Raw genomic sequence first — 12929 nt, 5'->3', positions numbered from 1 at the left:
AAATGCCTGAAACAAGTAAAAGAGAGTAAAAGAGTATATATAATAAGGAAGGCAGTACACATAGTTCAGAGGCATAAAACGGCGAATTTTTTAACACTTGGGATTTTGGTGACGATGTTAATAGGCTTCAGTACAACTAACTATGTCGTGGAGGTAAGTTGGTAGAGAAGATTAAATACACCAAGTGGGGCAAAATTAGTAACTTCTGATTCTTCGTTATTTCCTCCTAACTTGTTGGAAACCCTTACATTGCAAGTATTGCCGCATCATTTTTTAAAGTTGCATCATCTTTGGGAGTAAAAAATGCTTAACATGGTTGTTGAAACTGAAAGAGTTTGAAACATAGTCAAGGGACAGATAATTTTTTTCCCTAAATTTGTCACGATTGTAATTGAGGTTGCTAATAAAACATCTCAATAATTTTTGGTGTTTAACAATCAAAATTCTTTTCTCTGCTGGATTCCAAGTCAATTTTATTCCACACTAATGTTTAATTTGGTTCCAATTTTCATAAAATAAATCTAAGTTGAGGTAAAATGAGTACTGAATAATTTCAATAATTTCTTCTCTTTTACTTCATGGTGCGTAAATATATCGGGAGCCATTCCAGAAGATTGTAAACAATCTACAGAGAATAATTTATATTAAATTTTTAGATTTATTAGAGTTTCATTAATTTCATATCAAGTACCATTTTTCCATGATCCTCTTTCATTTGACCGAGATTTGTTTAGTTTTTGTTGCATTATCTTTCTGATGTCTACGGATGGATATTAATGTGTATGAGCCTTTTTCTCTAATGTAATTCTGGAGAAATGAAGAAATTTACTTGATTCTTACTCATTTTTCTCCTACTTAATTTGACTTCTGTATGCTCAAAGAGAACGGGGATAATTATCTGAAATAGTGTTCTGAATATGTTATAGTACTTTTAGAGAAGGTTATTTGCTTAGCTGATATGGTTTTTGTAAGGTAATTAACATTTGTAAAAAAAACTTTTCTCACAATAAGAAATGCACTAAAAATTATTCATTGTACATCCCACCCCCTTAATGATATTTATCATCATCCTCATTATTATTATTATTGTTATTATTGCTATTATTGTTATTATTATTATTATTATTATTATTATTATTATTATTATTGTCATTTACTTTTAATCTGCATGTTTGATGCAATCACTTGCCGGGACACACCCAGTGCCCTTGGGCAAGTGAAGGTTAAGAGTTGTTGAAATATAGCTGAAAGCTTGGAGAGGGGAAGTAGAGAAATATCTCCATGTAATACAAACACAAACATTTACATTGATAGGGTTTTTCTAAGGATGTGGGCAGTACTTGTTAGCACAATCTTTTGGATTTCCTTGAGACATGGTTCTCCAGGGATATTGTTTAGGTGTTTCTGACATCCCTTTTTTATCATACCTAGGGCACCTACAATAACAGGAACAGTTTTTGTTTTAAGATTCCACATCTTTTGTATTTCGATTTCCAGGTCCTTATATTTACTAAGTTTGTCAAATTCCTTTACAGATACATTTTTATCAGTGGGGACGCTTACCTCTATTAGTCTGCAGGTATTTTCTTCCCTGTCTTTAACAATTATGTCTGGTCGATTAGCTTTGATCGTTCTGTCAGTGTTGACTGAAAAATCCTAGAAGATGGTGACATCCTTACCTTCAACAACTGGCTGAGGATGGTGTTCATACCAGTTAGCAGGAGTGTCGAATTTGTAGTATTTACATATCTTCCAATGTATATACTGTCCTACCCTATCGTGGCGATTTTTGTATTATTATTATTATTAATATTATTATTATTACTATTATTATTATTATTATTATTATTATTATTATTATTATTATTATTATTGTGGAGGCGCGTGGCTTAGTGGTTAGGGTGTCAGCACCATGATCGTAAGAATGTGGTTTTGATTCCTGGACCGGGCGACGTGTTGTGTTCTAGAGCAAAACACTTCAATTCACGTGGCTCCAGTTCACTCAGCTGGCAAAAATGAGTAACGTTGCGATGGACTGGCGTCCCGTCCAGCTGAGGAACACATACACCATAGAAACCGGGAAACCGGGCCCGTGAGCTTGGCTAGGCTTTAAAAGGGCGCATTTATTTGTATATTATTATTATATTATTATATTATTATTATTATTATTATTATTGTTATTATTATTATTATTATTATTATTATTATTGAGTTAGAGAGCGGCACATTTCATCAAAGTACACTGGGATAAAAATATACGTAGCCCAGTATACCCATCATGGCATCCGTCTAATGCATCATAACCATATGTACGCAACATGGTAATCCCATTTCAAGATAAACAGTGCATGATCTTGCAAGATTGGGCTCAGAATTTTCTTCAGGTTGAGTAGTTCAACCCGCTTTGTTTAAGGATGATGAACGAAATATCCATGTTTCTGGAGGTGAATTATTCCAACCCCAAAGGATTCCTCTTAAAACATGGCTATGATGCTCCCCCACTACATCTGCTCGTGATCGGAGGTGTACATATCGCCAGTCGAAAGGACATGCTCAATTTATTATGGTTAAGTAACTGACAAGCGAATCTGTGGTACTGAGAAAAATATTTTCTGTAGCCTATTTTTTTATACCAACACAAAACATGTACATGATAACACTTCCAATCAGTTAAGATCAGAAGCCATGAGAGACAGTGCCTGGTACTGCATCAAGGGACACAAGGCACACCACCCTAAAAGTAACAGCAGCCACGTATCAAGAAAAGAAGTAGGCAAGGTCTTTTAGTCACAGAAGACACCATCTGCGCTGCGATATTGGTTTGAATAACTATGTTGAATAACTATTCAACGGCGTAAAGAAAGAATACAATCTGCGGCTAGAAAATCTAAAGAGATGCTGAATCAGTAGGAGAATTCAAGAATAAAGTGATGAATGAGACGAATAGCTGGAAGGAGAAGGAATCTCATGACCAATTCAAGCAACGTACAGGGGATATTGAAAACAAAGAACTCTGATTGTGGCTAATAGATAGAAATGTATTACGAGAAAGCGAAATTCTGATTATAACTACTGAAGAACGAAAAAACAGAACGAATTAGATAAAAGTAGTGAATGATAAAACTCAACCAAATACAGAATCAGTGGCAAAGGTAATGCAAGTATGAACTATCTCTTAAATCATGCAGTAATCTAGCACAAAAAAGAGTTCACGCGTAGGTATGATCATTTCGGTAAAAGTGTGTATTGGAACGTTAGTCGTGTGTGAGAATTCAAATTGACCAATAAGTGGTGTGAACACGTGTCAGATAAATGACGGAATAATATTTACAGGATTTTGCGAAACTTCTCCATAAAGGCTGACCATGCTATTGAAACAAGAGGGCTAGATATGATTATAGAGGACATTAAAACAGTGTATGAGTACACACTTTGCAATACCATGTGATAATAGACTGGATACAAAGGAGTTTGAGAAAGCTAAGAAATATCATGATTTAGCCACAGATATCAGATTGTTTAAGACATGATGAAAACTCTTGTTGCTGTTGTTGGTGCCCTTGGCACAATATTCAAACTACTACTGCCTATGAGACCGAAAAATGCTAAGACTAAAACAGGCATTGTCGACCTTCAGAAAATTTTAATTCAGTATTCCGCGAAAATCCTCAGAAACGTTCTTGAGATTTGAGGAGGTGTATTATCATCAAACCTGACAACATTCGTCCTAACTAAATTGGCATAGGATAGCTTTATAATAATTCTTTTAATATGAAATCATGGCCAGCAATTATCAGAAAAGGGATTAGTCGATAACACTGTGCGTAACTGGTATTGTATTTTATGGACACCTGAAAAATGGAAAGTGAAGCAGATGTCGGAGGATAAACAGATACAACATAAGGTGATATCTTAAAATAGTTAAATATCTTCTAAGCTTATTTAAAATACTGTCTGTATCTCTTACGAATGATGATTTGCGTTATGAATCAAAGTGTTTTCCAACAATGAGAAGAAGTTAGATTCATTAATAAATTAATGACACGGTATGAATGGTAACTTTTCATGAGCTATTGTACTATAAAATAATTCTATAAATTTCAATCAAGAAAGTGTGTATTAATTAAAGTATATTAGATACAATTATAAAGGACTGTCGTTTCATATATTAAATCCAATGTACTTATGATTAATTTTAATTTACGCACGTAATATAGGATGAAACACGTAAATGCATCATAGAATATATAGGTGCAGGAGTGGCTGTGTGGTAAGTACTTTGCTTACCAACCACAAGGTTCGTAGCATCTTGGGCAAGTATCTTCTACTATAGCCTTGGGCCGACCAAAACCTTGTGAGTGGATTTGGTAGACGGAAACTGAAAGAAGTCCGTCATATATATATGTATGTGTATATATATATATATATGCGTGTATATATTTCTGTGTCTGTGTTCGCCCCCCCCCCACCACCACCACCACATCGCTTGACAACCGATGCTGGTGTGTTTACGTACCCGTAACTTAGCGGTTCGGCAAAAGAGACCGATAGAATAAGTACTAGGCTTACAAAGAATAAGTGCTGGGGTCGATTCGCTCGACTAAAGGCGGTGCTCCAGCATGGCCGCAGTCAAACGACTGAAACAAGTAAAAGAGTAAAAGAGAGGTTACCGCAGCAAAAAGGAAAGCTGCTGACGAGTCTGCAATATAACAATCGAAATAGCATTTGAAAATGCCTTAATTATGCAAATCGATTGATGACCCCTAATGATAACTATAAGATTATTGGCACAATATATGTAATATTTTGAGACCTTTACCTTTTGACCTACAGATTTAAAAAATAATTTTTTGTAACTAAACACTTTCAAACTTAGTATACTGGTAGAATGTGTCATATAAAATGTTTTACTCTTAGCATTTTTGAGAAAAGTTTATGTTTACGAAGTTATTTCGTATTGATTTATATATATATATATATATATATATATATATATATATATATATATATATATAGAGAGAGAGAGAGAGAGAGAGAGAGAGAGAGTAACGTATGTATGCATAAATATATAACCATATACATAATTATGTATATACATATATACATATATATATATATATATACACACACACACACACACACACACACACATATATATAAATAATCGTAGACATGTGCATATGCATGTATGTGTGTATTTGTTCATGTATATGTACTTGTGCGTGCATGTATGCGTGCTTGTGTGTATGGTTGCATGCGTGTGTCTGCGTACGCATGTGTGACTGTGTATCTGCGTCTGTGTAGGTGCGTGCGTTGTGTGTACGTGTCAGTGTACATATGCATAAAGGGATCGATGAAGTAAATGGACGGTATGATATGGAGGCAGACAGTGGAACATTGCAGTACATTGCTTGGTTACTACTTACATAGGTAAATGAATGTTGCAGAGATCGATCAAGCATATTTTCTGTTTCAAGCATATCATAGACCGTACAGTTAACCATCGCTGTGAGCAAGTGATTGAAACCATTAGCTCTGTTTTAATCACACTTTTGTACGTCTGTACCTTTCAGTACTTGTATAGGCATGGTCTAGTTTTCAACGCGGCTACATATCAACTACCTTATCTGCTGCTGCTGCGGCTACTACTACTACTACTACTACATCCACCACTACCACCACCGCCGCCACTGGTGGCACCGATTCCACCACCACCACTGCCGCCACCTCCACTACCACGAACTACTACTAGTACTGCTGCTGCTGCTGCTGATGCTGATGATGCTGATGCTGCTGACGCTGCTGCTACTACTACTACTACTACTACTACTCTACTACTACTACTACTACTACTTCTTCTTCTTCTTCTTCTTCTTCTTCTTCTTCTTCTTCTTCTTCTACGAGGCCATCGAGTAGGATTCCAAGCTGTTACATCTGGAATTAGCAACAACAAATTTCCTCTCAAACCATTCCCTACTATATCAAGACACAATAAAGAGTAAGCGATGTTGCTGTTGCAAAGCCCGTGATTATCATGTCTCATGGATACATATATATCTTAACTTGCTCAAAACTAATATATAAGTTGTGATGACATGATGCGGTAGCGATTGTGCTGCATTGGAAATTGCTTGAAAATGAGATGTTCGAAACAGGGAAGACTAGGTACGAATAGAGTTCACAGAGAGTCGCTGAGTCGGAGACCTGTAAAATCCTGTGGAATTTCAAATCCAAACAGACCAGGTGCTTGAGCAGAACCTGGACCTTGTGGTGGTGGATAAGGTGAAACGAATATGCTCTATAATTGATGCTGTGGGTCCCTTTGACGCACAAATAATTAAGAAGGAAGGCAAAAGAATAAACATATGCAATCTTCTTAAATATGAAATAGCTCGACTGTAGAAAATCTAAAAGATGAAACTATTGTCAATTATTGTTGGGGCCTTGAAGGCAGATTCAACAGGGTTTAAGGAATATATAAAGGAAATGGGAATAGAGTGCCTAGTGAAGCTGTTGCAAAAGGTTTGCCACCTTGGTACGGCTAGATCTATCAGGAAAGTTTTAGATGAAGAGAACATGTAGCATGGTATATGTAGCCTGCAGGTATCAAGCTCGCTACACATGTAAGACTCCAGGAGTTCCAACAAAATCTGAATTAATAATAATAATAATAATAATAATAATAATAATAATAATAATAATAATAATAATACAGCATCTTTAAACAACCCTCATTCAGGGACCTTTCGAGCGGGATGGGTTACTCGACCAGAAGAAAATTCTAACTGGGCCCTACCTGCAAGGTCATGTGCTGTTTATCTAGATATGAGATCACCATGTCGCGCACATATGGTTGTGATGCATGTACCTGGTGTACCCTTATCAGACGGGTAGTCATGATGGGTATACTGGGCTTCACATATTTTACTCCAGTGTCACTTTGATGGTATGCACTGCTTTCTCACTCAATAATATTAATAATGATGATGATGATAATAATAATAATAATAATAATAGTAATAATAATAATAATATAATAATAATAATAATAATAATAATAATAATAATCCTTCCTACTAAAGGCACAGGCCTGCAAGTTGGGGGAGGAGATAGATAAGTCGATTATATCGACTCCAATTCTTTACTGGTACTAACTAATTTATCGACCCTCAAAGGACGCAAGGTAAAGTCGACTCTGTCAGAAATGGAACTCAGACCATAAAGGGGCTTTCAAATATTACGGATTTAGACACAGCATCAACAATTTTTTAGGGACCAGGTTAATCAATTCGAACCATCCGTACACTAAAATGGTGCTCTATTTTATCGATCCCAAAAGGAGTTGATCGCAGCGAGATTTGAACTTAGAATGTAAAGAGTTAGAAGAAAATATTCGTTTCAAATTTTGGCACAACACCAGCACTTTCGGTGAAGTCAATTATGTCGGCCCCAGTACTAAAGTGGTACTTATTTTATCGAGTCCGAAAGGAAGAAACGCAAAGTCAACCTCAGTAGAATTTAGAATCAGAGCACGAAGAAGGATGAACGGCTGCTGAGCATCTTGCCCAGCGTGTTAACGATTCTACCAGCTCTCCGCGTTAAAGTTTAAAAATAGATATTGCAAGACACTTTTCTTAGTTATATGCTGGCTAGTGACAATGTTTAATAGGCGCACGCGTCACTGTATTATAAGAATGTATGTATGTGCGTGTGTGTGAGAGAGAGGGAGAGAAGGAGGGAGAGAGAATTCATCTTCCCACCTGCCTTCGTCTTTTGTCTATTTTCATAAAGCTTCCCGTTATATATATATATATATATACGCGAGAAAGAAGCAACAAGAATGGATAGGTTTTTAGTACAATCGTTTCATACAAGGACAGGCTTTATTAAGAGTTGCAAAAATTACAGCATATAAACGTGTCCCGTACTCATCAGCTAAAATACATGTGAGTTCTCCAGACATCCTAGTGGTTGAGGCTATACTCATGAAGTAATGTAGATAATTAAGTAACATAAACAGATTTCCAAAGTTCATTAAAGTTCTTTAAAGATGATGTACAGTCTTATCACAGAATTTTAAAAAAGTTTTATAGCATCACAGAGAAGGTGACCTAATCCATAGTGCACATATGAATTTCCAGAGATATGAGGAGGGATTACATACTCACAGACGACAAATTTATCCATTGTTAATCACAACGAGGTGGGTCTCAATTCCTGCTTATTAGCATTACAGAGAGGGTGAATTAATCCTTTGTATAGATGCACAATTTCCAATGGTGTAGATGTAAATTTCCAGAGAAATGAAGAGGAATTTCATATTCACAGGCGATAAATTTATCAATGGTTGAACACAATGAGGTAGGTATCAATTCTTGTTATATGATTAGGTATTTGCCACATTAATCACATTACTGCTATTTACAAGAGGCTGTAGCTATTTAACTTTTAAAGGCTGAAGGGCTTTCTAGAGATGCAAAGAACAGAAAAGGGAAGGGAAGAGAAGAAATGAACTTTGGAAATCTGTTTATGTTACTTAATTATCTACATTACTTCATGAGTATAGCCTCAACCACTAGGATGTCTAGAGAACTCACATGTATTTTAGCTGATGAGTACGGGACACGTTTATATGCTGTAATTTTTGCAACTTTTAATAAAGCCTGTCCTTGTATGAAACGATTGTACTAAAAACCTATCCATTCTTGTTGCTTCTTTCTCGCTTATAATCACCCCACATTACTGTATTGTTAAAACAGTATAGTTTTTTTTGGTGCATCTAAGTTAGGTACCATATTCAAGTAAATTCATTTAAATTAACTTGAATCTTTATTGCTTTTTATATATATATATATATATATATAAATATATTGCAGTATTTGGCGACGGTCATTTTGCCAGTTTAGCCAATAGAATCACACACAGCTTTATTTTATATTAATTGTATTTCGTCACACTTTTGTGACGTCATTAGTGGTCCATTGCTTTCTTCTTTCTTTTTTTTTCGTATCTCTCCTCACTAATGATCTGGCCGAAATACAAGCCGTCTGAGTGGATTTGGTACACAGAAACTGAGACCCAACGTATATATCTGTGTGTGTGTGTGTGTGTGTGTTTGTGTGCCTGTGTTTGTCCCCCCCCACCCCACCATCACTTGGTGTGTCTACGTACCAGTAACGTAGTAGTTCGGCGAAAGAGACCGATAGGATAAGTACTAGGCTTATTCTGAGAATACGTTCTAGAGCCGATTTATTCGACTAAAGGTCCGCAGTCAACTGACTGAAAGAAGTAAATGAATAAAAGAAAGCAAAAGAACGGTATACAAATCTCTGTGTTCTATATCATTATAATCACTGGTAACATATGGTAGAATCGTTAGCACGCCGGGCGAAATGCGTAGCCGTATTTCGTCTACCGCTACGTCCTGGGTTCAAATTCCGCCGAGGTCGACTTAGCCTTTCATCCTTTCGGGGTCGATAAATTAAGTACCAGTTGCGCATTGGGGTCGATATAATCGACTTAATCCGTTTGCCTGTCCTTGTTTGTCCCCTCTGTGTTTAGCCCCTTGTGGGTAGTAAAGAAATATAAATATATATACATATATATATATACACATAGGCGCACCAACGCAATAACTTAACAAATGCAGTCTATAGAGTTTCAATTATATAACCCTGCATCACTTACCGTCTTCCTCTCCATCCATATCTTTGGTACAACAAATATTATTATTATTATTATTATTATTATTATTAATAATAATAATAATAATAATAATAATAATAATGAACATATATATATATGTATGTATGTTTGTATGTATGTATGTATGTATGTATCTATGTATGTGTATATGTGTCCGTGTATGAATGTATGTTTGTATGTGTGAATATATGTCTGAATGTATGTATACAGAACGAGACAGAAACAGAGACACAGTGAGAGAGCGAGAGAAACACAGAGAGAGAGAGAGAGAGAGATATCGATACCGACGCCGGCTGCAAAAACAAGAAAGTGGACGACACACCAATAAGATAAAAGTAGGAACAAGAGCAATAAGAAGCATACACACACACACACACACACAGAGGAACGCACGTACACGCGCACACAAATATTAATACACACATGCACACAAATATTGATACACACACACATACACACACATGCACGCACATATTAGCACTATTATTAAGTACAAAATCTCTCCGTCCCCATTTTTTTTTTTTTTACACGTTAGCAACAAGATACTTTGAACCACCCATCCATCTACCCCTTTTCTGCTCCTTCTACCTCGAAGGCAAACTGTGTAAAACTTTTTTTCGATCAGACAAGATCGAGGGAAGGGGAAGTAATTCTTCGATCTGATATGCGAACAGCAAAAAGCCCATAAAAACACTGACAGCAAAAAAAAAAAAAAAGAAAAAAAAGAAAAGATAAGATGTGGTGGTAGCGTTATCAATATTAATGAATAATACATTGACCAAATAGGCCTGATCGATTAGACAGGCATCAGAGGAACGATATATTGATAAAAGCAAATGTGGGCGTGTTTATTGTTTTGTTTACTGTATCAGTAGGAAGGAAAGCAAATTGAGAAACAAATTTTCGGTACTCACTGACCTATCTTGAATTAAGCTTGTTGTCGGTACAGAACAAATGGAAACAGAAGCAAAAAATATCACAAACATACATATATCATATATAATATATAGCATATAATATATACATACATATATATATATATATATATATATAAAGCGCGAAGTAACGGCATTTTAATATGGAAGAAAATGTGTCTGACGGAGGGTAAATGCGTGGAAACTCTGAGTGGCGATGCAAAAGGCATCAGTCAAGAACATGAAATAATTATACTCTACTAGAGATGCATTGGATACAAATTTTCCGTTGTGAAGATAAACTGTAAATATAACGCATACGCACACATAAACACGTTCACCCACACATATATATATGATTTTATATATATATATTCAAGCATATATGTATATATATATATATATATATATATATATATATACAAACACACACACAAACACACACACATATGTATACACACTTTTATTTGGGCCGAAAAAATCTTCATAAACTGTTACTCAGAGTTCCATGTTCCTGTTCGTCGGACAGGTTTCATTAGAATTTAGATGCGTCAACATGTAGGATGCCGGGACTGGCTAGGTACGATAACACTGAGATTACTGTAAGGTACAAACAAATGTCTGTTGGTAGTGTAATGCAGGTATGTATATAAATTGCTACCGAAACAGCTGTAGTAAATTTTAAACCCTATTTTTGTTCTTCTTTTATATATACAAAAATATACCTTTAGCTTTTTTTGAGGCACGTACCGTCAAGAATTACTCAGGGTAGGCAGTTGGCGGCCTTTATGTAGTAAAACACACAAAAAAATAAGCGAAACACAGACGCGCAACTGAGTTGAAGGCAAATTTATTTCTGCCTTTATAACACGTAAAGAAAATGGTGTTGTAAGATTGTACGCAGCGCATGTACTACAGAAGTACTATGCGTAGCTTGAATATTGAGACTGACAAGCAGGGGCGGATTATGCCTACATAATATACAAAAGAATAAAATATTTTGCATTTTATGCATAGTAATCAGTGTAACCATCATAATTTTATTGAATTAAGTGCATATTTTGCCACAAAAGGAAAATATTGCTATCGATCTATTTTATTCAAGGTAGGCACGTCCCTGCTTTCTTTATATCCTATCTAACTTGAATGTATTGTTAGAACACCGTTTTACTAAAGCATTCAGCTTGAGATTTGCATCTTATACAGCAGTAAATTTTAACTAGCAAAGGCATATCGTTCGTGGAAAGGAATTTTCTAGTATGGGCGTTGGAACGCTGAAAACACATGATCTACTAGTTCCACCACCATGTCTATCTAAATATGTATATATGCATGCGTGTGTATTTGTGTGTATATGTATGTATGTATGTATGTATGTATGTATGTATGTATGTATGTATATGACATACATATTGAATTTTGATATCTCCTACCTGGAATTTTTGCGGCAACGAAATTTCACTTTTACTGGAGTCTCCAATTCCAGAGTTTAGATAGTATAGATAGTCACGTGATACGTCCGCTGAAGTTATTACACCCGTCCAAATTAACAATTGAACGAAATCTAAATTCTGATATTCTGAAATTCGATTGGCGTACATATGACATACATACAGATATATTCTTTCTTTCTCAATTTTTCAATGTCTCTCTCTCTCTCTTTCTCTCTCTCTCTCTCTCTCTCTCTCTCTCTCTCTTTATCCCCCTCTCTCTCCGTATCTCTCTTTCTCTGTCACTTTGTCTCTCTTTTTGCTATACATGCTTGCGAAGGCGGCGAGCTGGCAGAATCGTTAGCACGCCGGGCGAAATGCTTAGCGGTATTTCGTTGGCCGCTACCTTCTGAGTTCAAATTCCGCTGTGGTCAACTTTGCCTTTCATCCTTTCGGGGTCGATAAATTAAGTAGCAGTTACGCACTGGGGTCGATGTAATCGACTTAATCCGTTTGTCTGTCCTTGTTTGTCCCCAATATGTGTAGCCCCTTGTGGGTAATAAAGAAATAAATATACATGCTTGCACGCACGCACACATACACGCGCGCGTACAGACACACTCTTTATATTTTCTAAAACAAATTACTAAAAAGAACTGTAAAAGATTTCTGAGAATTGTAGCAAACATTTTTAATGTTTTCAGGTTTAATTACTGTTCATTTGCTTAACGATTTCACTACGTGGTATGTACTCAGCCGCAATATCAAATGTATAATAATGCATAGGAAAATCCCCACATAATATTGTAATTTATGCTGTCTTTCCCACGTAATTATACACTCTTATTTTATTGCATTATTTACATTATTTACATTCAAC

General features: G+C 35.8%; 1 long non-coding RNA gene across 1 annotated transcript; it reads left to right on the top strand.

Moving 5' to 3' along the window:
- Positions 1 to 322: 322 nt before the first annotated feature.
- LOC118764698 lies at positions 323 to 11490 on the top strand. Its single transcript, XR_005000504.1, has 3 exons — positions 323 to 333; positions 3673 to 3676; positions 11414 to 11490. It is a non-coding gene; the product is annotated as an uncharacterized LOC118764698 (long non-coding RNA).
- Positions 11491 to 12929: the final 1439 nt, after the last annotated feature.

Source organism: Octopus sinensis, linkage group LG9 (genome assembly GCF_006345805.1).
Source record: "Octopus sinensis linkage group LG9, ASM634580v1, whole genome shotgun sequence".
Classification (NCBI taxonomy): Eukaryota; Metazoa; Mollusca; class Cephalopoda; order Octopoda; family Octopodidae; genus Octopus; species Octopus sinensis.
Note: the sequence above shows the minus strand (reverse complement) of the source record. Positions and strands in the feature narration are given on the sequence as shown.